General features: G+C 35.5%; 1 pseudogene; it reads right to left on the bottom strand.

Moving 5' to 3' along the window:
- Positions 1-1493: 1493 nt before the first annotated feature.
- LOC117795971 overlaps positions 1494-23108 on the bottom strand; it is a 96102-nt pseudogene continuing 74487 nt past the window's right edge.

The raw sequence follows: 23108 nt of genomic DNA on the forward strand, positions 1-23108 counted from the left end.
CCTGCACGCAAGTTTTCCTATTACAGAGATGGAATCATTTATGGAAGGGCAAGAATACACATCAGAACTTCTTGTGTTAATGAAAATAAAAATTTTGATCACTGGCATGTACTGGGAGGCTAAAATGGAAATAAATGCCATCTAGTTCTCAATGAAGGTACTGCTATGGTTGTTGATATTCCAAGGAATCATCTATGTCTGTGTATATATAAGTCAGGGTGGCAATATAATTTATCATTTAAGCTAGGACACTTTTGAGAATGAAGGTATACACTATAAATTACGCCAAGAGAACAAGTATAAATTAAAACTGTCTTAGGTAAGCAGAGAGGTATGGTTACCCTATATAGAGGCTGGATTGATAACAAGTCAGGAAAGGTCAGTATAACCATACGGTTTGTAAATAGCCATTATCTGCTATGATTTGTCAGTGCTTTATTTTGGTATGTTATGTGCTATACTAGTTGAAAAACTTTTTTAAAAAAAGATTTACTTATTTCAGAGAGAGAGAGAGCATACAAGAAGGAAGAGGGGCAGAGGGAAACAGAGACAAGGAGAATCCCTGCTCAACAGTGGGGCTTGATCCCAGGACCCTGAGATCATGACCTGAGCAGAAATCCAGAGTGGGACGTTTAACTGACTGAGTCACCTGGGCACCCCTAGTTGAAAAACATTTTTAAAACATCACCCTGGCATATAAGGATAAAAAGAATTTAAAAATTTATAGCTGAAAGTTTGTTAGGTAGTGAGAGAATAAAGCCCAAGGGAGATTGTTTTAAGTAAAAATGTATAGGAGAAATAGTTTATTCGTCATAAAGGACCTCATTAGATTATGAATAATGTATTTTATATTATCTTTTTAATACCAGAAGAGAGATTATGTCACACAGAGAAGATACACTGAAAATATGTTACTTTGGGGGAGGGGCTTTTTCATATATATATATTTTTTCATTTACATATTTTTTATCTTCAAGGTAAAGGGATAATAAAAATTCTAAAGCTCTAAAGTAGCATATCACAAGCGTATTCCATGTAATTTGTCATATTTTTAATCCTCTATATTTTTAGTCATATTTTTAAACAATCTCATAGACTTTCGTTAAGAAAACTAATTTCTTGGGGCGCCTGGGTAGCACAGCGGTTAAGCGTCTACCTTTGGCTCAGGGCGTGATCCCAGCGTTATGGGATTGAGCCCCACATCAGGCTCTTCTGCTATGAGCCTGCTTCTTCCTCTCCCACTCCCCCTGCTTGTGTTCCCTCTCTCACTGGCTGTCTCTATCTCTGTCGAATAAATAAAAACAAAAAAAACCCTGTAATTTCTTAAGAGGAGTGCCTAATTTAATTATAGCTTTCTTGCTCAAATTCTGTATTTATCTAGGAAATTAGACTTTTAATTTAGGTTTTCAAATATGTTTGCATAGATGTCTACAAATCTCTTATGAAACTTTATTTAAACTTTATTTTCTTTCAACCTTATTTCCATTTTCTGTTCACCAGTGTGGAGAAGCGCCTGTGAGCACTGGGTGGTGGTTCCTATCTACTGGGATGGCGGAGCAGCGGGGGCTGCAGACCTGGGTGGGGGGGCCTCGCGCTCCAGGCTTCAGGCGGGAACCTCTGAGCAAGCGCAGATCGCACCTTCCGCCTGCCCGCTGGCTCCCGCTGAGTAGCAGCGAGTTCGGAGCTGGGACAGTCCATTCACCCAAAGTTCCTCCTTACTCACAGCCTCTTCAGCAGCGGCCTGCTCCTCCTTTTCAATCTCTTTAGGATCTCTGTGCAAGTAGAGACCAGGCCTGACATTCTGCGGCTGCTCAGGGGCACGGTGCCACAGGCCGGTGCCCCTCCCCCCACGTCAGACCCACTGAGCGAGCTCCCTTGTTGCTCGGAGGTGGCAGTGGCCACGTGGACCAGGGTGGGGGGGTTAACGTAAGACGCCTCTGTGAGGGCTGGTGGTCAGCCCCAGGATCAGTAGCAGCGGGAAGTTGGGGCTTGCAGAAGAAGGTTCCATCTGCTTAGAGAAGGTTCCAGGGCCAAGCAGCTAGCAATAGGAGTGGCTACAGTGGCAGCGTCAGACTTCACAGCTCACTGGTCTCTGTTCCCGGAGGGCATGATACTGACAGCGGCTGGGTTTTCAGTGGCAACAATGGCATGAGCTGCCGGCAGAAGCTTCTCCCAGGTGCTCTTCAGATCTGTGAGGTAATGACATCACTTTTCTTTTTGTAGACGACAGTTTTGTTTAGAAGTCAGTGTTGAGGCCAGGTTGGTGCCAAGTGGGTTCCCGCTGCAAGGAATTTGAGGGCATCCTGCGCCTTTATTTGCAGGACATCAAGGGCTCTGGACATTGTGAAAGTTTCCTGTTAAGTTCTGGGAACCCAGAATAACACCTGTATGGACGGCCGCCTCTCTGCGTAGTACGGAAAGGCTTGGTGGCATTTAGTTATTACTGTTGGTCATCAGTACTCACTGGCTCTCTGGAACTGAGGAAGACTGTATTTATATACCTTCTTAATAATGTGGGAAGTGGCCTTTAAGAAAAACGTAGTACTAAAGAAGTTAAAAATAGGGTAATAACGTCTATTTCATTTATTTTTGTAACACACTAGCCTCTGAAGTTGCTCAGAAGGGTAAATAAATCTTCATTCCTATTCACTTTGGAGGAAACTGAGAGGCAGCTCTAGAAAAATCAGCACTTAACAGTTTTGAATATTCCTTTGACTTTTGCTTCATAGTTTTACTTGAAACCATTGATTTCTGTGTCTGAGGTGTTTTACTTGCCGTAGAAATGCTCTATAGTCATGGAGTCCCTTTAGAAACCTCTCTTGTGGCTGCTCTGGATGAAGAATGGCAACCTTTCTGAGGTGACCCCAAGTTTCCAATCCCTAGTGAATAGGGGAAGTGCTATACAGCCTTTGTGCTGTCAGTTCCAAACATCTCCAAAATTTAGTTATGATCCATCTTCATTCTGGCAGCTGTAACAAAATACTAGAGACTGAGTGGCTTATAAATAACAGAAATTTATTTCTTATCATTCTGGAGGCTGAAAATTCAACATCAGGGGGTAGGCATGATTGAATTATGGTGAGGACCCTCTTCTGGGTTGCAGACTGCTTACTTCTTGTATCCTCACATGGCAGGGGAGTGAGCTAGTTCTTTGGGCCTCTTTTTATAAGGGCACTAATCCCATTTATGGAAGTTCCACCTTTACGACCTAATTACCTTCCAAAGGCCCCAATTCCCAAAACTACCACATTGGGACTAGGGTTCCAACAGTATGAATTTGTTGGAGGGCGGGCGGAGGCTGGGGATACAAACATTCAGTGCATCGCCACATCCATTCAGACCTTTTTGCAAGATGAAATAATAAACGGTTTACTAGGAATAACTTTATGTGCTTTTTCCTGATATAAAATTAAAATGTAGTCTTTGTAGTTTATTTAATAATTACAAAAAGAATAAGAAACATCAAAATGTAGTCCTCGAAGGTGAAAAACAATTTCTCTAGAAATTGATATAGTATCTTGAAAACCAGATATAACTATTTGATCTCACAGTCAATTTTTTTTTGAAATCAGAATCAATTTTATTAAACTTTGTCCATATAGGAAAATGTTAGTTATTCTTGTCAGGGAATGAGTTTGTATTCTAACAGTTCTTGAAGCAGCTATACTCTTGTACCCAGTTAAGCTTTTTTTTTTTTCTTCTAACTTTTACTGAGAACTTATTACTTGTTAGATACTGTTCTGAGGCTCTACAATGTAAACTCAGTTTATGCTTATCACAACACTGTGATACAGGTGCTATTATTATCTTAATGTTAGAGAAATAACCTGAAGAACAAGAAAATAATTTCTTTCATTATTTAGTTAATAATTGGAAGGACTATGATTTATGCTTTGTGCTTTCAGAGATTTTTATATTAACCATTACACTATGGTTATTTATTTAATTTATGGCAAATGGCAACATCCATCTACTTATTTGAGATGATTCAAAGCTCTTTTCCTGGGGTCTGGCACATGAAGGCAACCTAGTATTTGTTTGCTATGTCCTTGTGTTTAAATAGTGCAGGGCACACTCATACTTTTACTAACTAAAAGTCACATAGCAAGAAGAAAATATATTTTGTCTCGTTTATTTGGATGAATTGAAAACTAGTAGAATTGCTCACCTGTGACCACAGAAAATTGGAAATTTATCCAATTAGGAAGCAATAATTATGCCCAAGTATCACCCATCTTCACCCATTTTCAGGGTTATAAAGATTTTACTCAAAGAGGAAAATATTATTCCCAAACACGCTGTACTCCATCTTTTGTTTTATTGCATATGCTTTTCTTACTGTGTTACTAATATTTCTCAAGAGGTATATACTTCCATAACCTGTGAATCAAGCAACACCTATTGTGTAATGCTGAGACAGACAGCAGTCAGGCCTTTATCGTGTTTCATAGTGCGTTATTTGGAGACTAAAGTGGAAAAAATCCAGATGGCTGATATAATTTGGGTGATTTTTTTCACTGTTGAATAGATATTACTGATGTGTAATATTGAAAGCCAATTTTTCAAAAAACTTTGGAACAATCTCTATCAAAGGGAATTGTGCCATAGCTAGTTCACTGTCCTAGAGAAAACAAGATTTAATCAGAATAAAGCCAGAAAAACTGCCCAGCTTAGCCCAGTCTAAATTACAAGCTGCAGATGCATGAGCTAAATAAACATTTATTGTTTTTAAGCTGTATTTTCTCAGTGGGGTTTCCATAAGAAAATTAAGCCCTACAGAAAAAATATTTGAGTGACTATTTCTAAGTTCTCCCAAATGGTACATAGTTAATTTATTAATAAATGTCTTAGGGCATTAAGGCTTAACTAGCTTCTGGAACCCTACTAAGGAGGGATGTTTCAAGCCACTGCATTGTGAATGGTTGTTGGAAAGCGTAATTACAACAATAGTCAACTAATGCAACTATATATTAAAATGTTGGGGTGCCTGGGTGGCTCAGTCGTTAAGCGTCTGCCTTCGGCTCAGGGCGGGATCCTGGTGTTCTAGGATCGAGCCTCACATCAGGCTCCTCCACTGGAAGCCTGCTTCTTCCTCTCCCATTCCCCCTGCTGTGTTCCCTCTCTCGCTGGCTGTCTCTATCTCTGTCAAATAAACAAATAAAATCTTAAAAAAAAAATAAAATGCTTTACAAAGTTATCATTCTTAAAATAATGTGTCACCAAAATGACAGATCAATGGACCAAAACTAAATATCAAAAAAAGTTTGAAATACATATAAGATACAAAATAAAAGTGGGCATTTTAAGGAAAAAAAAAAGAATATGTTCCATCTTACTGATTCTTTCATTTACTTGGGAGCACGTAGTTTCCTCCCCACCCAGCTTTATTGAGGTATAACTGGTGATAAAAACAGTGTATATTTAAAATATGCAATGGGATGATTTGATATATATTCAAAATGATTGCTACAAACACGTCCATCACCTACATAGTTACTGTGTGTGTAGCAACACTTAAGATCTCTGTTAGCAAATTTCAAGTATATAATACAGTATTCATTGCATTCACCATGCTGTACATTAGATCCTCAGAACCTGTTCATCTTATAACTGACTGTTTTTACACTTTGACTAACATCTCTCCATTTTCTCCCTCCCACTCCTGCACCCCCTGCCCGGAAACCATCATTTTCTCTGGCTCTAGGAGTTCAACTTTTTTAGATTCTACATATGAGATTATTTATTTTTCATCTAGTTTTTAATATACATGAATTCAACTTGTGAAGCAAATATATTAAAAACAGAAAGGGACACTAAAAATTGGGGGAAATAGTTCGGTTATATAGTTTTTATTTATGAAGCAAATATATTAAAAACAGAAGTTGACATTAAAAATTGAGGGAAATATTTGTATGATTCTTATTTATTTTAGCAAATATTCAAAGGAAGATTAAACCCTAGGTTAAAATCTTTAAGCTGGCAACTTGTAGAATTGTGTGTACACCTCAAATGGCAGCCAGTATCTTCTTTGAGGTTCATTTTTCTTTTGTGAGATACTTCAGAAGCTCTGGCTTCAACAGGAATGTGTAAACACAATTGTAAAGTGACAAAAACTCTTTTCAGATTTGGAGTGCCTTTGTTCTTTGTGTATTTGCAACATCTAGACCAATACCTGGCACAGAGCAGGCTATTGATGTACATCTGTAGACTGAATGAATTAAACAAGATTGGTCTCTTTTGGGTGGTTTAGGCTTTTTTTTTTTCCATAGTGGGCCCAATTATGGATCTTAAATGATCCAAATCTGGTTTATTGGGGCAGAGCATGTACTAGAATTTTAACAGGATATCTGATGAAAAGATCTGTGTTGTCACTTGATAAAAATCTTTATATCGCTTAAGAGAGTTGGGTTAGATTTAGTAATCAATTACCATTATCAATTAGTAATCAATCATTACCAGCATTAGAGAGAGTAGAATCAAAATATTGTTTTTAGATTTGGATGCAGAAGGGAGAATTAATCCAGAGAATATGAGAGCAGAAAGGCAAACAAAAATACCCTCAGTAGATATATGTTAATTGTTTAACAAAGTTATTTAACAAATTAAAAAGAATTGTTTAACAAACTCAGACCCATTTCAGGCAATTCTGGATGTAATTGTTTACTATTCTCTGCACTGGCCCCAAGGTAAAACAAAAGTGCAGTGACAAATTATAGGGGATCAGCCCAATGTAGTTGGGGGCAGGACTTTGCTGTAATTTGGGAGTGAGTACAGCATCCTCTGAGTAGCGAGCCATCCCTGGTAGAGCAAGAATTTAATAAGTGGGGTGAGAAGTCAGCAAAAGAAACCTCTCTTAATTTCTTTTTATCTTTGTAAAGTTAAAATGCCATAAATTCTTACCAGTATTGAATTAGAATTAGAATAATATTAAGGAATGCCAGAAAGTTCATGCTTTGTGAAAGCTAACCCTGGAAAGTGTACAGGAGGTAAGGAAGATCAGCAATATCAGGGAGAGGATGAGCAGAGGATGTTGTTTGGTTGTGCAAAGATCTTCATAGTGTGTCTGCATTATATAATTTGAAGTACTGAGGATATCTAGAACTCTGGACATGCCATTATTTATTTTCTAAAGCAAAAGCACACCAAAAGTCAAGCATAATTAATTGGTTAATTGGTTAATTTTTTTGGTATTATTTACCACTACTCCTCTCCAGATCATTACAAACTATCTGCTTACTAACCAAAATGTTCTCTTACTGTTTTATTTTATGATTCTATGTCCAAAGAAAAAATATAGCATCTCGATAAATGTGATCTCTGCAGATCAATACTTAGGATAAATATTTGTTCTAATATAGCATTCTTATGTTTAGGAACTATTTCTCATTGGTCTGAACATAAATTCCTGCTTGTTTATATTTGAAATTCTGTTTGACACATGTTTTCTCCTTGGCTTTTGAAAATATTGACAAATTTTCAACATATATCATTTTGGACTCTCATGGGTGAACCACCCACTTTCTCAGCAGTTAACAAAGTCTAGTCTTACGTGATCAGCCAACTGGCTCTATTGTTGCCTCTGAACTCCGACTTTTAACGAGTTCCAAGATACTTTGGGGGAAAATTGCAAGTGGGAGAAATATGAGCATTTGTTGAGATTCTCTACTCTCTGATTAGAATATTATGTTTCTTGTCTCTTGTGGAGTAGAAGTCTCACTTATGAAAATGTTCCCCATCCAATAATTTTTCAAGGGCCTCAAGAGAATTCCTGTTCAATTAAAACCAAGAACTCTTTACAGAGTCTTCCTGAAGTCCAGGACCTCGCGGAGTGTTTGGGTAAAGAATAACATGCCAAAGTACATATTTTTGTTATTCAGAACAACAAAATCCACAAAAACTGAAAGAAATTGTAGTCAAAGCTTTGTTTACATACCTATTCAACTTTTAAAATGCAGTGATTTATTTACCTTAGCAGACTAGGCAAACTAATCTTACAAATGTAATTTGCCTTTATTCTTCTCTCTGAACATTCACTCCTGTGAGACTGTTAAAAGTCAAATGGGCCCAGATATCACCTATGTGGAAAATATTCCTACACGTACATCTGTAGTACTTGTATGTTGGCATGTTCTAGTCCAGTCCTTATATAATAAAGCCATACAATGGAATCTAATAATAACCAGCGCCCTATATTTATACAGTGCTTTTGACCTTTATAACACTTTTTTAACCTTTTTAACCTTCTATTTGCTTTAATATTAGAATAATGCTTGTGATATTTAAATCATGTTAATTTGCTATCACTTGAATGCATTAAATAGATCTCTAGCCAAATTCTGTAACTATTTTTTTTTAAAAGCTATAACTATGTTAATTTCACCATATTCCACATCAAGAAAGTATTGATTCTACCTTGTGCCGGAGTGCTTGTGCAATGTCTGAAATATTGTTGTTAGTTCAGGATATCACTCTGTAAGAGCAGCAGATGGAAACCATCCAGATTAAGTGCATTCTGCAAAGCAGTCATAATGAACAATAGCTGAAGTCTTTGGGAATGGTTAACTGGATAAAGGGAACACTTAGGACTTCTGTGTGGTACTATACGAATAAAGACCAGGAGATGGTCTTAATGGATGTTAAAAGGAGATGGAATTAAATTTACCTGAAGGAATACATTTATTACACATGCTTGTATAATACATATACATACATATACACATGCTTGGTGCCCAGAGATGTATCTGGTAGATGTTGAGTTCACAGGAAATGTTTGTTGTCAGAAATGACCAAAGATGAATATATTAAACTTTCTATAAAAGGAGTGAGCTCATTGTCACTGCATGTATTAGGCAGAGGCTGTGTAAACTTTGGTTGAAATGCTGTAGAAAGAATTCCTGCATTGGGAGTAATGTTGGATATGCTCCACTTCTTAGTTTCTTTCCATATTTACGTATCTAGAGATCCATAAATTCTTATCCACATTAAAGTGCCTTGTATTGGTGTCTTTATGTTAAACATCACTTTTATAAGGTAAAATTTTCCTTTTAATGTGAAAGGTTTTACCCTGACTTTGTGGATTTCAAAGCTTAATTTAGAGTTTTGGTGGACTTAGTATCTTAGGAATTCACATCCTGTCTTATTCAAAAGGATCACGACATCAAAATCACCAGTTCCAGACCATAGAATTCTAAGTTGTTTCCCTGCTAAGCCTCAGTATAATTCATATTTCTAAGTAGAAAATGTCCTTAATTCTGATGAGAATCTTGACTTTCAACTCCATTTCTAGTTTCTGATCTGGTTCCACTTTCGATTAGCGATGTCAGGACCTAATCTGATACCACATGGAGCAACAATAGTGATCAATCTTGCTTCTTATCTTGGTCCAATTGATACTTCATGCTCTCCTTCCTGGCTTTAATAATCCTTAATTATTCACTAAACACAAGTACTCAATAAGTATTTGCTGCTTTGGCTTTTCCATTACAAGAATAATTGTGGATAAAACAAAGAGGGACATGAGGAATGGAGCAGTGTACTATGGAGTGAGGCGGAGTTCTCCTGTGCCTTATTCTCGGTGTCTTGCCCTCATCCTTCTGTTTACCTTCAGAAAATCTTTTATAATACTACTGAGACCACACATTCCTGGACATATAAACACCATGTTAACAAATGTTTCTGTAATATATTCTCCAAGACAACATTTGGGTTTTTCCAAGTCATCTGACTTGGAATATGCTAGGTTTTGTTCATTCCATATTTGCAAGTGTGGGAAGCTTGATTTCTCCATGCAAGATGCCTGTGGTTTTCTTTTTTCTTTTTTAAAAATAGACTTTATTTTTTAGAGCAGTTTTGGGTTCATAGCAAAATTGAGTAGAAGGTACAATATTTCCCTTATACTTCCTGTCCCTATACATGTGTAGCCTCCTCCATTATCAACATCCCCCACCAGAGTGGTACATTTGTTATGATTGATGAACCTACACATCTTTACTATGCAGAGTCCGTAGTTTACATTAGGCTTCACTCTTAGTGTTGCACATTCCATGGCTTTGGACAAATTTATAATGACCTATATCTACTATTATAGTATCATACAGAATAGTTTCAATGCCCTAAAAATCCTCTTTGCTCCACCTATTTAATTCTTCCCCTTCCTAAATTCCTAGTAACCTCTGATACTTTCACTGTCTCCATACTTTTGCCTTTTCTAGTGTGCCATATAGTTGGAATCATACAGGATGTAGCCTTGATTGGCTGCTTTCACTTAGTAATGCACATTTAAGTTTACTCTATGTCTTTTCATGGCTTGTTATGCATTTCTTTTTAGTGCTGAATAATAGTGCATTGCCTGGATATAACACAGTTTATTTATACATTCACCTACTGAAGGATATCTTCGTTGCTTTCATGTTTGGCAATTATGAATAAAGCTGCTATAAACATATGTGTGCAGATTTTTGTGTGGTCATGTTTTCAACTCCTTTGGAAAATACTAAGGAGAATGATTGCATAGTTGGAGTATATTTGACTTTATAGAAAAGTGCCAAAATGCCTTCCAATATGGCTCTACCATTTTGCATTTCCACCAGCAATGATTGAGAGTTCCTGTTGCTCCATATCCTTTCCAGCATTTGGTGTTATCAGTGTTATGGATTTTGGCTATTCTATTAGGTGTGTAGCAGTATTTTAGTGTTTTAATCTGCATTTCCCTAATGACAGATGATGTGGAATGTCTTTTCATATGCCTATTTGCCCTCGGTATATCTTTTTTCGTAAGGTGTCTGTTACGGTCTTTGGACTATTTTTTAATCAGGTTGGTTATTTACTTATTGTTGAATTTTAATTGTTCTTTGTATATTTTGATAACGGTCCTTGATGAGATATGTCTTTTGCAAATATTTTCTCCCAGTCTGTGTTTTGTCTTCTCTTGGCAGTGCCTTTAACAGCAGAAACTTAGTTTTAATGAAGTCCACTTACCAATTTGTTCATGAATCATGCCATTGGTGTTGTATCTAAAAAATTAACTTAAAAAGTTCCTGCCAAACCCAAGATCATTTAGATTTCTCCTATGATATCTTCTAAGAATTTTAGAATTTTGCATTTTACAGTTAGGTCTATGCTCCATTTTGAGTTAATTTTTATGAAGGGGGTAAGGTCTGTGTCTAGTTTTTGTGTGTGTGGATATCCACTTCTTCCAGCACCATTTGTTGAAAAGACTATCTTTTCTTCATTGTATTTCCTTTGCTCCTTTGTCAAAGATCAATTGACTGCATTTATGTGGGTCTATTTCTGGGCTTTCTATCTGTTCCATTGATCTGTTTTTCTAGTCTTTCAATAATAACACACTCTCTTCATTACTGTAGCTTTATAGTAAATCTTGAAGACAGGTAGTGTCAATCCTTCAATATTGTGTTGACATTCACAAAGTGTCTCGCTGGGATTTTGATTAAGATCAAAATGGGAAAAATTGATGTTGTTTCCCTATCCATGAACATGAAATGTCTTCCCATTCATTTAGATCTTTGATTTCTTTCATCAGAATTTTGCATTTTTTTCTCATACAGATTTGTACATATTCTGTTAGATTTATACCTAAGTATTTCATTTTCGGGAGTGCTGATGTAAATAGTGTAGTTTTTTAATTTCAAATTCCACTTGTTCATTGCTGGTGTACAGGAAAGCTATTGATTTTTGTGTATCTTGCAACCTTGCTTTGCTATTAGTTTCAGAAGGTTTTTTTTTTTTCCCTTTCAGATTTTCTACAATCATGTCACCTGCTGAGATAGTTTGTTTCTTCCTTCCACAATAGTGTACCTTTCATTTCCTTTTCTTACTGCATTAGTGAGGACCTCTAGTATGATGTTGAAAAAGAGTGGTGAGAGGAGACTTTGCTTTGTTCCTGATCTTAGTGGGAAATCTTGCAGTTTTTCACCATTAAGTATGATGTTAGCTGCAGGGTGTTTTTTTTTTTTTTTAATAGATATTCTTTATGAAGTTGAGGAATGTTCCCCTGTCTTCCTAGGGCTAAGAGTTTCTATCATGAATGTCTGTTGGATTTCATCATATGCTTTTTCTGCATCTATTAATATTGTCTTATTTTTCTTCTTGGCCTATTGACATGATTGCATTAATTGATTTTTGACTGCTGCAAAAGCTTTGAATAATTATTTTTATACATTGTTAGATTTGGTTTGCTAATTTAAGGATTTTGCATCTACATTTCTGATAAATACTGGTCTATAGCTTTCTTGTGATATTATTGTCTGGTTTTGGTGTTAGAGTAATGCTGGCCTCGTAGAGTGAGTTAAGAAGTATTCCTTCTTCTCTTTTTAAAAAAAGATTGTGGAGAATTGGTATAATCTCTTCCTTAAATGTTTAGTAGAATTCACTGGTGAACCCATCTGGTGAGTGCTGGTGCTTTCTGTTTTGGAAGGTTATTAATTATTGATTCAATTTACTTAATAGAAATAAGCCTATTCAGATTGTCTTTTTCTTCTTGTATGAGTTTTGGCAGATTGTCTTTTAAGAATTGGTCCATTTCATCTAGGTTATCAAGTTTATGGGCATAGCGTTGTTCATAATATTCTTTTATTATCCTTTTAATACCAGTGGAATTAGTAGTTATGTCCCTACTTTCATTTCTAATGTTAGCAGTTTGTGTCCTCTTTTTTTTTCTTCATCAGCTTGGCTAAAGGCTTATAATTTTATTGGTTTTTTCAAAGAATCAGCTTTTAGTTTTGTTGATATTCTCTATTGTCTTCCATTTTTCAATCTCATTGGTTTCCTTTTTAAAAAAGATTTATTTTTTTTAGAGAGAGAGAGTGGGCATGCACATGCATGAGTGGGAAGAGGGGCAGAGGGATAGAATCTCAAGCAGATTCCCCACTAAACCTGGAGCTCAACTCAGGGCTCAGTCTCATGACCCTGAGATTATGACCTGAGCAGAAATCAAGAGTTGGACACTTAACCGGCTGAGCTACCTGGGTGCCCCAATCTCACTGGTTTCTTCACTAATTTTTGTTCCTTTTGTTTACTCTGAATTTGCTCTTCTCTTTCTAGTTTCCTAAGGTAGAAGCTTAGATTATTTATTTTAGAGCTTTCTTATTTTTAAAATATATGCATTTAATGTTATAAATTCCCCTCTAAGCACTGCCTTTGCAGCATCCCACCAATTTTGATAAGTTGTATTTTCATCTTCATTTAGTTATAAGTATTTTAAATTTTTTCTTGAGAGTTCTTCTTTGATTCGTGTGTTAATTAGAAGTATGTTGTTTAATCTCCAAGTATTTTCTAGACATCTTTCTGTTATTGATTTCTAGTTTATTTCTGTTATGGTCTGGGTGCAGACTTGATATGATATATATTCTTTTAGTTGTGCTTTATGGCGACCAATGTGGTCTATCTTGGTAAATGTTCCATGTGAGCTCGAGAAGAATGTGTTTTCTGCAGTTTTTGGATAAAGTAGTCTTTATGAATTATATCCAGTTGATTGATGGTGCTGTTGACTTCAACTATGTCTTTACCGATATTTTGTCTGCTGGGTGTGTCCATTTCTGATAGAGTAGTGATGAGGTGTCCAACTATTGTAGTGGCTTCATCTATTTCTCCTTGCTGTTCTATCAGTTTTTGTTCTGTTAGGTGCATATATGTTAAGGATTGTTATGTCTTCTTGGAGAATTGACCCCTTTATCAATATGTAGTGTCTTTCTTTATTCCTGACAACTTTCCATGCTTCGAAGTCTGTCTTACTGAAATTAATATAGCTACTTCTGTTTTTTTTTAAATTAGTGTTAGCATGGTATATCTTTCTCCATTTATTTTAATCTCTATATTTCTTTGTATTTAAAGTGAATTTCTTGTAGACAATATATAAGTGGGTTTTGTTTTTTGACATACTCTGACAATTTTGTTTATTAACTGACATTCAAAGTGATTATTGATATAGTTGAATTCACATTCACCACATTTGTTACTGTTTTATTTGATGTCCTTGTTTCGTGTTTTCATTTTTTTCTTTTGATCTTTTCTTTCATTTGTGGTTTTAGTTGTGCATTCTGTATAGTTCCTTTTTTTCTTTCTTAGTATATCTGTTATACTTTTTTAAAAAAAAACCTATTTTTAGTGGTTGCCCTAGAATTTGCAAAACACATTTACAGCTAATCTAATTCACTTTCAAATAACACTATAGCACTTCATGGGTAATGTGAGGACCTTTATAATAACAAAATAATCTTCATTCCTTTCCTCCTATCCCTTGTATCATTGCTGTCATTCATTTTAATCATTCTCTCTCTCTCTCTCTCTCTCTATACACATTTGTAAATATACCGTTGCTATTATTTTGAACAAGCTTATCTGTTTAATCATTTAAGGATAAGAAAAGAGTTTTTATTTTACCATCATTTATTTTTTTCCAGTGTTTGCCCCTTATGTAGATCCAAGTTTCTGAGCTATATCATTTTCTTTCTTTATAAAGAATTTCTTTTAACATTTCTTGCAAGGCTAGTTGGCTAGTCTATTGGCAACAACTATTCTCAAGTTTTGTTTGTTTGAGAAAGTTTTTATTTCTCTATCACCTTTGAATGATAATTTCATAGGTACTGAATTCTAGGTTGGTGGGATTTTATTTTTTTCAAAACTTTAAATATCTCACTCCACTTCCTTGTATATGCATGGTTTCTGAGGAGAAGACAAATATAATTCTTATCTTTGCTTCCCCATAGGTATGATTTTTTTCTTCTGGCTTCTTTCAGGACATTTTCTTTATCTTTGATTTTCTGTAGTTTAAATGAGATATACCTAGGTATATATTGGGCTTTTATTCTACTTCCTATTCTCTGAGCCTCCTGGGTCTGTGGTTTGGTGTCTGACACTAATTTGGAGAAATTCTTAGTCATTATTTCATCAAATATTTTCTCTATTCCTTTCTTTTTCTTCTTCTGGCATTACTATTACATATGTTATGCCTTTTAGTAGTTATCCCATAGTTCTTGGAATATTCTATTTTATCTTTTTAAGTCTTTTTTCCCTTTGTTTTTCAGTTTTGGAGGTTTCTGCTGAGATATCCTCAAGCTGAGAGATTCTTTCCTCAGTCATATCCAGTTGACTAATAAGCACAACAAAGACATTCTTCATTTCTGTTAGTGTTTTTGATCTCTAAAATTTCTTTTTGGTTCTTTATTAGAATTCCCATCCCTCTGCTTACATTGCCCATTTGTTCTTACATGCTGTTTACTTTATCCATTGAATAAATGGATATTAATCATTCTTGTTTAAAATTCCTAGTCTGATAATTCCAACATTCCTGCCACGTCTGGTTTTGATGCTTATTCTCTCTCTTCAGATTGTTTTTTGCCTTTTGGTATGCTTTGTAATTTTTTCCCTGATGCGTGGACATGATGTACCAGGTAAAAGGAACCTGTATTTAGGCTATTCATAATGTAGTAGTAAGGTGTGGGAGGATGAGGGAGACTTTTATAGTGTTATGATTAGGTCCCAGTCTTTTAGTGAGCTTATGTCTCTGGATTGTGAACTTCCTCAATGCTTCTCAGTAATCCCTCACCCTCCTTGGACACGATAGGGTGGCGAGCTTGTATTGGAATTGGGTATTCCTGTCCTCCAGGTCATTGAGGCTCTGATAAAATCCCAGCAGGTTAGGGTCTGGTTAACTTTTCCTCAGGGCAAGACTTGTTAAGAACAGAATGCCCTCTTGTGTTTCAAAATGGTTCCTTTTCCCATTCCCTGACTGGAATTTCTTTGGTATTTGCTGTGAGAACCTGGTCAAGCTTCTGGAGGTAAAACTCACAAAAATGTGCCCCTCATTGTCTTGACTGTGTTCTCCTGGAGCTTTTGACTCTGAACTGTCTGCATTGAGCCTCAAGAAATTTGTCAATTACTGTTTCGGTTTTCTTGCCCTGGCACTGGTTCTGTCACCCTATGGCAGTTTCTGCTTGTGCATTTCTGCTCTATTAAGTTGTGATTCTCTATATTTGCTTGTTGGTCTCCAATTTTGGGGGCTTCAGTTTGCCCTCTGTCCTTACTTCTTTTACAGATCTAAGAAGAGTTGTTGGTTTTTCAATTTGTTTCAGCTTTTTACTTGTTAGGATTGAGTGGTGACTTCCAAGCTTCTTATATGTTGGACCAGAAACCAGAAGTCTGCCTGTGGTTTTTCAAAGTACTCAGAATATATCAATTTGGTGATGTTTTCTTCTAATTTTGGAACAGATAATATTAATTATTTTCTTTCTTCCCCTCCCCAAGTTTTTTTTTAATTCCAGTTAGCTAACTTACAGTGTTATATTAGTTTCAGAGGTAGAATTTAGTGCTTCATTACTTACATACAACAGCCAGTACTCATAACAAGTGCCCACCTTAATACCCAGGACCCATTTAGCCCATCCCCTTGTCCACCTCCCTCCAGCAACCCTCAGTTTGTTCTCCATAGCCAAGAATTTGTTTTATGGTTTGTCTCTCTCTTTTTTTTCCCCTCTGTGTTTATCTGTTTTGTTTCTTAAATGCCTCATATGAGTGAAATCATAACAGCATTATCAATGATAGCCAAATTAAGGAAAGAGCCCAAATATCCATTGACTGATAAATGGATAAAGAAGATATGGCATTTATGTATGTGTGTGTGTATATATATACACACACACAAACATATTATATATTATATTATAGTTTATATAATGGAATATTACTCAGCCATCGAAAGAATGGAATCTTGCCATTTGCAATGACATGGATGGAGGTAGAGAGTATTATGCTAAGTGAAATATTAATTATTTTGTTTCAAAATATATCCCTATCTCTGGCAGAAGTCAACTTATATTTATAAGTAACCATCATTTAAAACATGATTTTGTGTATTGAAGGATAATTTTCTCACACAAACCTATTCTAAGCATTATTTTTAGTTACACAGTTGATATTCTAACTCCATTTCAGAAAATATTGGCTCTTTTATATACATTGGATTAGGCAGTCTCTCTCTAGCAGGATACTATATTCTTATTCCATTCTTCCATTGTGTGTTGGTATATTAGTTAGGATTAGCCATCCTAACTACGTGGTCAAATCAATCAGCGAACCATATGTTGTCAGGCCATAAGAAGTCACTTTTGCGTCTGCTTAAGAAGCATGTGTATTACCTTGAGACCCTGGACTTGGAGTTGGCTCAGCAACTACATAAAACTTTTAATTCCTTCTGAGATATGTTGGTTACTGTCATTATGTTAGGTAGGGCCATTAAAAAATATTATATAAGAAAAGGATGTGTGGATATTGGCCATTTAAGGAGAAGTCAGTTGCTGTGCCCTGTCTTTGACTTCTCACATCTATTCCTGTTTCTTCCTCTGAAATTCTCTTTATTGTTCTGAATCCAGTTCATATGGTTTATTGGGTATGATCCAGTTTCCTTCCATAGTGATAAATATGTGATCTAGTTTTGTCACAGTGATTGTTTTAAATTTGAACACATTATTAAACAGAGCTAAACAGTTTTTTTGAGGGGGTGGATACATGTAGACACTAAGAGAACTAGTGTCTTTCTTCTTTGGGATATAAAGTTTTAGAATGGCATAATCCAGAGCTACTGTCCCCTTCCTTGCACACAGAGAAAGAATGAATCGTGACAATATTGTCACATGCCAGCAAATCAGCAGCTGTGCCTACAGTAAGAACACAGCCAAAGTAGCTGGATGAGAAACTCACTCTACATTAATGTCTGATAGGAGAATGCTACACCCCCCATTAAGAGAGCTTTAAATTAATATTCAGATTTGAAGGTTGTATGGTGCTATATTTATAATACCTGCAATGGAAGTATATGTAATCGACTCCAAGACTGTTGTATGAGTGGTGATTTCTCTAGCATTGATTTTTTTTTTTAAGATTTTTTATTTATTTATTTGACAGAGATAGACAGCCAGTGAGAGAGGGAACACAAGCATGGGGAGTGGGAGAGGAAGAAGCAGGCTCCCAGTGGAGAAGCCTGATGTGGGACTCAATCTCGGAACACTGGGATCACGCCCTGAGCCGAAAGCAGACGCCTAATGACTGTGCTACCCAGGTGCCCCCTCTCTAGCATTGATTTTTACTAGAATTCTCTTTATCATTATCAAATTGTTATGATGGTCAGGGATCACAAAAATCTGTTCCTGAGAGTACATACAGCACACTGACTTCTCTTGGATGATTGCCACATATCTTTGGCTTTTCTTCAGAGTAGGAATATAAATTTCAAGTGCAGGTCAAGTTCTCATACTTTGAAGAAGATCAATTCCTAGGTTGATGCTGGCTTAATAAAATTACTTGAAAACACTATTATCACTCACCAGGTATGCATTTATTGTTTAAAATTGTCCTTTTGCTGTTTTGTCTTTTATGATTTTCTTTTGTATCTTTTTCTGTTGTTGAAGTGAGAAAATATATGAACATGCACTTCATGTCTGAACATGTCCTTCATATAAAATGTATTGAGCATGTAATTCACATAAAAATACTATTTTTTCACTGATTTCCACTAAAGAGCTGTTTAGCGATGCATAAGATCAACATGCTATGTTATGGATTGAAATATAAATAAGAAACTAAGGCAATTTCTTTCCTTAAACTTCGCTGAACAATTCTCGTTGTTTTTGCAAATTATAGAGATATTCTTAAAATACACAAAATCAGTAAGTCATATGCTTTAAATATCTTTTATTACACAACTCAACTTTGTCAATCAAAAAAACCATTATCCACTTGGTTTCATGGATGGTGTGGGAGTGAGACCATAAATCAATGGGAACTGTCCGTCATTACCAGCAAATCAAGAAACATTTAATGGGTGTTTTTGGTACAGTTTGGTTGTACTGTATAGATTAATCTTTTAAATGCAGTTGCTTATTTGAGTGGGGGTGGAATTTATATACCTCATTTTGATAAGGATGATAGGCAATATTCAAATTTGTATCAGAAACCTGATATTGCAAAAAATCTGCTGATTGTGGAGAGAAATTGAGTAAGCAAGTAAGAAATGTCAAAGCATATGGTAATGACCATGATGGTGCATGTGGTGAATTGGTACTCTAGGCTTCTAGAAGAAAGGGGTCACTACTCTAAATCTTGGGCACCCAAATATAAAGCCAATAGTGACTTGTACTCATGTTCTTGATAGTTTCCTGAATCTGTGGACAAAAGGAGGAAATAAAAAAATTTTGCGGGTGATGTTTGGCAATATGTTTGGCCATTTGATGATTTCTAGATCCTTTAAGGAAGAAACCAATTTTTTTTCTTGTTCTCACTTTGTTAGATTTACCAAATCCTCTCTTTTATCTAATGACAGCTGATGATCTCTTCAGATAGAAAATCGTTAAATAATATGTCAATATCTTTTCAAGGAAATGTAAACCTAAAACAAGTTATAGTCTTTAGTTATTTAAAGAATTCTTTTTTATTTTAAAGATTTATTTATTTATTTATTTGAGAGAGAGAGAAAGAGAGAGAGAGAGCATGAGCAGAGGGGAGGGGTACAAGGAGAGGAAGAAGCAGACTGCCGGCTGAGCAGGGAACCAAAAACAGGGCTGGATCCCAGGACCCTGGGATCAGGACCTGAGCTGAAGGCAGATACTCAACGGACTGAGCCACCCAGGTGCCCCTTAAAGAATTCTTTATTCACTAATTCAGCTATCAGATTTTTTTTAAAGATTTATTTATTCGATGGAGATAGAGACAGCCAGCGAGAAAGGGAACAAAAGCAGGGGGAGTGGGAGAGGAAGAAGCAGGCTCATAGTGGAGGAGCCTGATGTGGGGCTCGATCCCACAACGCCGGGATCACGCCCTGAGCCGAAGGCAGACGCTTAACCGCTGTGCCACCCAGGTGCCCCAGCTATCATATTTTTATAGAAGACCTAACAATGCTAAAAACTGTTCTAAGCACTGGGATAAAAGATTAATGTGGACAGCCCCTGTTCTGTAATATAGGTTGGAGAATGAGGGAATTGAACATATCATTTCATTAAAGTAAAAACTACTGTAATACAAGTTCTAATGGGCACTAAAAAGAAGATGCATTAAATTGCCTGGAGAGTGACATACTTAGTATTTTAAGGATGCATATATGTTTGACAGCTAGAAAAATGTAAAGAAAGATCTAGGTATGTGCAGAAGACTGGGAACTAGAAAGCACACAAGACTTTCTGGGAACTACAAATAGATCAGACTGGCCAAATAACAATCTGTGTGTGTGTGTGTGTGTGTGTGTGTGTGTAATACAAAGAGAGAAAATTGTAAATGTGAAAAGAAGAAACAAGGTAATTAAATCCTTATTTGTATTACTTAAGGAGTTTGAGGATTGTCGAGGGACAGATTTACAGATTTTAAGTGAGGAAGAAATACATTCAGATTTTCTCTTTTAGAAATGTTGTACTGGTTTCAGTATGCCTTAATTGAAGCTGTGTGGAACTGAGGGTTGGAAAACAAGTTAATAGCCATAGTACAAGTTAATGGAAATCTGTACTGTTACTGGTAAGGGGAATGGGGGAGGGTGTGTATTTGAAAGATGTTTGGGGGACAGATGAAAGTTGAGAATGTGAAATGAAGGTGATGAAGATAAGAAAGTGGTCTAGATTCCTGGTTTGGGCTAATGGATGGACTAACATGCTATTTTCCTTAACAAGCGGTGAAGAATGAGAAAGCAGATTTGAGGGAAAAGGTGGTGAATTCAATTTTTGACATACTGTGCTTGAGGTATTTCAGAGACAATCAGGTGGACATATCCAGAAGACAGTTATGCATAAAGTTCTAGACCAAAGGACAAGTTATTGACTAGTATAGAAGTCATTAAAAATATGTGGCAGTTGAGGGGCACCTGGATGGCTCAGTTGTTAAGCATCTGCCTTTGGCTCAGGTCATGATCCCAGGGTCCTGGGATTGAGCCCCACGTCGGGCTCCCTGCTCAGTGGGAAGCCTGCTTCTCTCTCTCCCTCTGCTTGTGTTCCCTTTCTTGCTGTCTCTCTCTGTCAAATAAATAAAATCTTAAAAAAAAAATATGTGGCAGTTGAAATCATCGGTGTGTATATGGAGAAGAATAAACCTGCAAAGTTGGCACCATGAGTAACATTAAAAATTAAAGGAAAATGTTACTGAAAAGGAGTAGTCTGACAGTAGGAAAAAGTAAGAAGTAGTGTCTTGGAAGCCATGAGCAAGAGAGACATTCAAGAATTAGAAGTGGTCAATATTATGAGATGTTATATTCAGATCTAGGAACATAAAGGTTGAAAGAAATCCAGTGGATTTATAATTTAAAAAATTGTCAGTGTCTTTAACAAGAGATTATTGTAGTGGTTATGGAAGCCAAAACACATTTTGAATATTTTGTCAGCTAAGTGTAATAGAGTCCTGACAAATTTGTAAAAAGATACAATTGTTTATCTTCCTTGTTTATTCTTTGCTATGTGGAAGAACTAGAACAGCCAGAGAGGTACAGCTAGTGCTTTGGTGCAGAGTATTGTATCCTTTATTACTTAAAAAAAAAATGTAATAAATAGCACATAATATAACTAGATTTCTATTTTCCCAGCGTGGGGCTAAGACAGTAACTTTCTGTTTCCAAGTGGCTAGTAAATGTCAAATAGAAGTGGAAGCCAGGCATAATGTACAATTGTTATTTCTATCTAAATGCATTTCATTTCTTAGTTCTCTTTGTTTTATACTTGGAGAACAGCTTTTTTCCCAATTAAAGATGGTTGGTAATGTTACACTTTATATAACTGAAAGCATAAATAAATCCAGATGAATTACTATAAGAAAAGGAGATATTTTACTCTGTGACAACCTTGGAACATATTAGAAAGATTTTGAAAGGAGTGATGTCTACTAATTGACTTTAAAGTCAACATTTAAAGATATAAACAAATAACCACTGGTGAGTAAAAAGAGATGTTTGCAAGAGTTTATGGCAAACCTGTGATTTAATTCTTAGTCCTTGGATATAAAATTTTTATTTTTATGTTTACGTGTCTGCTATAAAATTTTTGTTACATTATTTTTTACATAAAAACCAGTGGTTATTAAGATAAACATTTCTTAATGCTACAGAATACCGTTTCTATTAGGTAATAACCAAACTCTCAATTTTTAATTTAAATTTATCATTTTTTTGTCCTTCTTCCCCTAATTATGCAAATATTACTTTGTAAAATAATGTGATTAGGAGCACAATGATACAGAGTTGATTTGAATGGTGTTTTTTTGTTTGCTTTTGTTAACTGTATTTGTTTCTTAATATTTTGTATCTTAAATTTCTTTTTAGCCATTCTGTTTTATAAAAGTACTTCCATGACTTTTAAAAATATATATTTTCTAAAATGATGCTTCAAGGTTTTAAACTAATTGATGGCTAGTATTTTCCTTCCTAGAATTTGTTCCTCTGATCTTTATCTCAGCTTTCATTACCAAATCTATAGATCCTACCTTTGTCATCTTCCTCATAATTTATTCTTTTTTGATCCCTAGTGGACTTTGTAATATAGGCATTTGGGAAATTGTCTGGCATATTATTAAACAGTCAGAATATGAGTTGTGTTAGCAAATTTGGGTCTAATTTTAACATGACTACTAAGAGACTATATTTTGTTTCCTAATACAATTTCCATCTGGCAGTGAACAAAGAGAAAATAGTAGATGTTTGTTAGGAAGCAAAACAAAACAATTTTCTTCTTTGGTCAGTGGAAGAGTGTCTCTTGTGTTATAAGGGATGTAGAGTATTTACTGAATCTCCAAAGCACAGAAAGCATACAGAGCAGTAATTTTTAATATTAAAATATATTCTAAAAATATTTTTATAACTTCAGTTGAACAGTTTTCTACCTCTACAGAAACATTTAATATTCTTTACTTTTTAGGATTTAATATTGGTCAGGTATGTTAATATTTAATATTACAGCAAACTACTTAGTTTTCTAATATTAAATAATTACAGCAAATTATTTAGTTTTAAAAATGATTATTAACTCTTAACATAGTCACTTTATTTAGGGAATTAAAAACAGTAAAATATGGAGTAAAACCTGACCCTTGGGTGGGGAGACAAATTACAAATTATTTTTGTTTCTATTTTGTTT

The sequence above is a fragment of the Ailuropoda melanoleuca genome, chromosome 2, assembly GCF_002007445.2.
Source record: "Ailuropoda melanoleuca isolate Jingjing chromosome 2, ASM200744v2, whole genome shotgun sequence".
Classification (NCBI taxonomy): domain Eukaryota; kingdom Metazoa; phylum Chordata; class Mammalia; order Carnivora; family Ursidae; genus Ailuropoda; species Ailuropoda melanoleuca.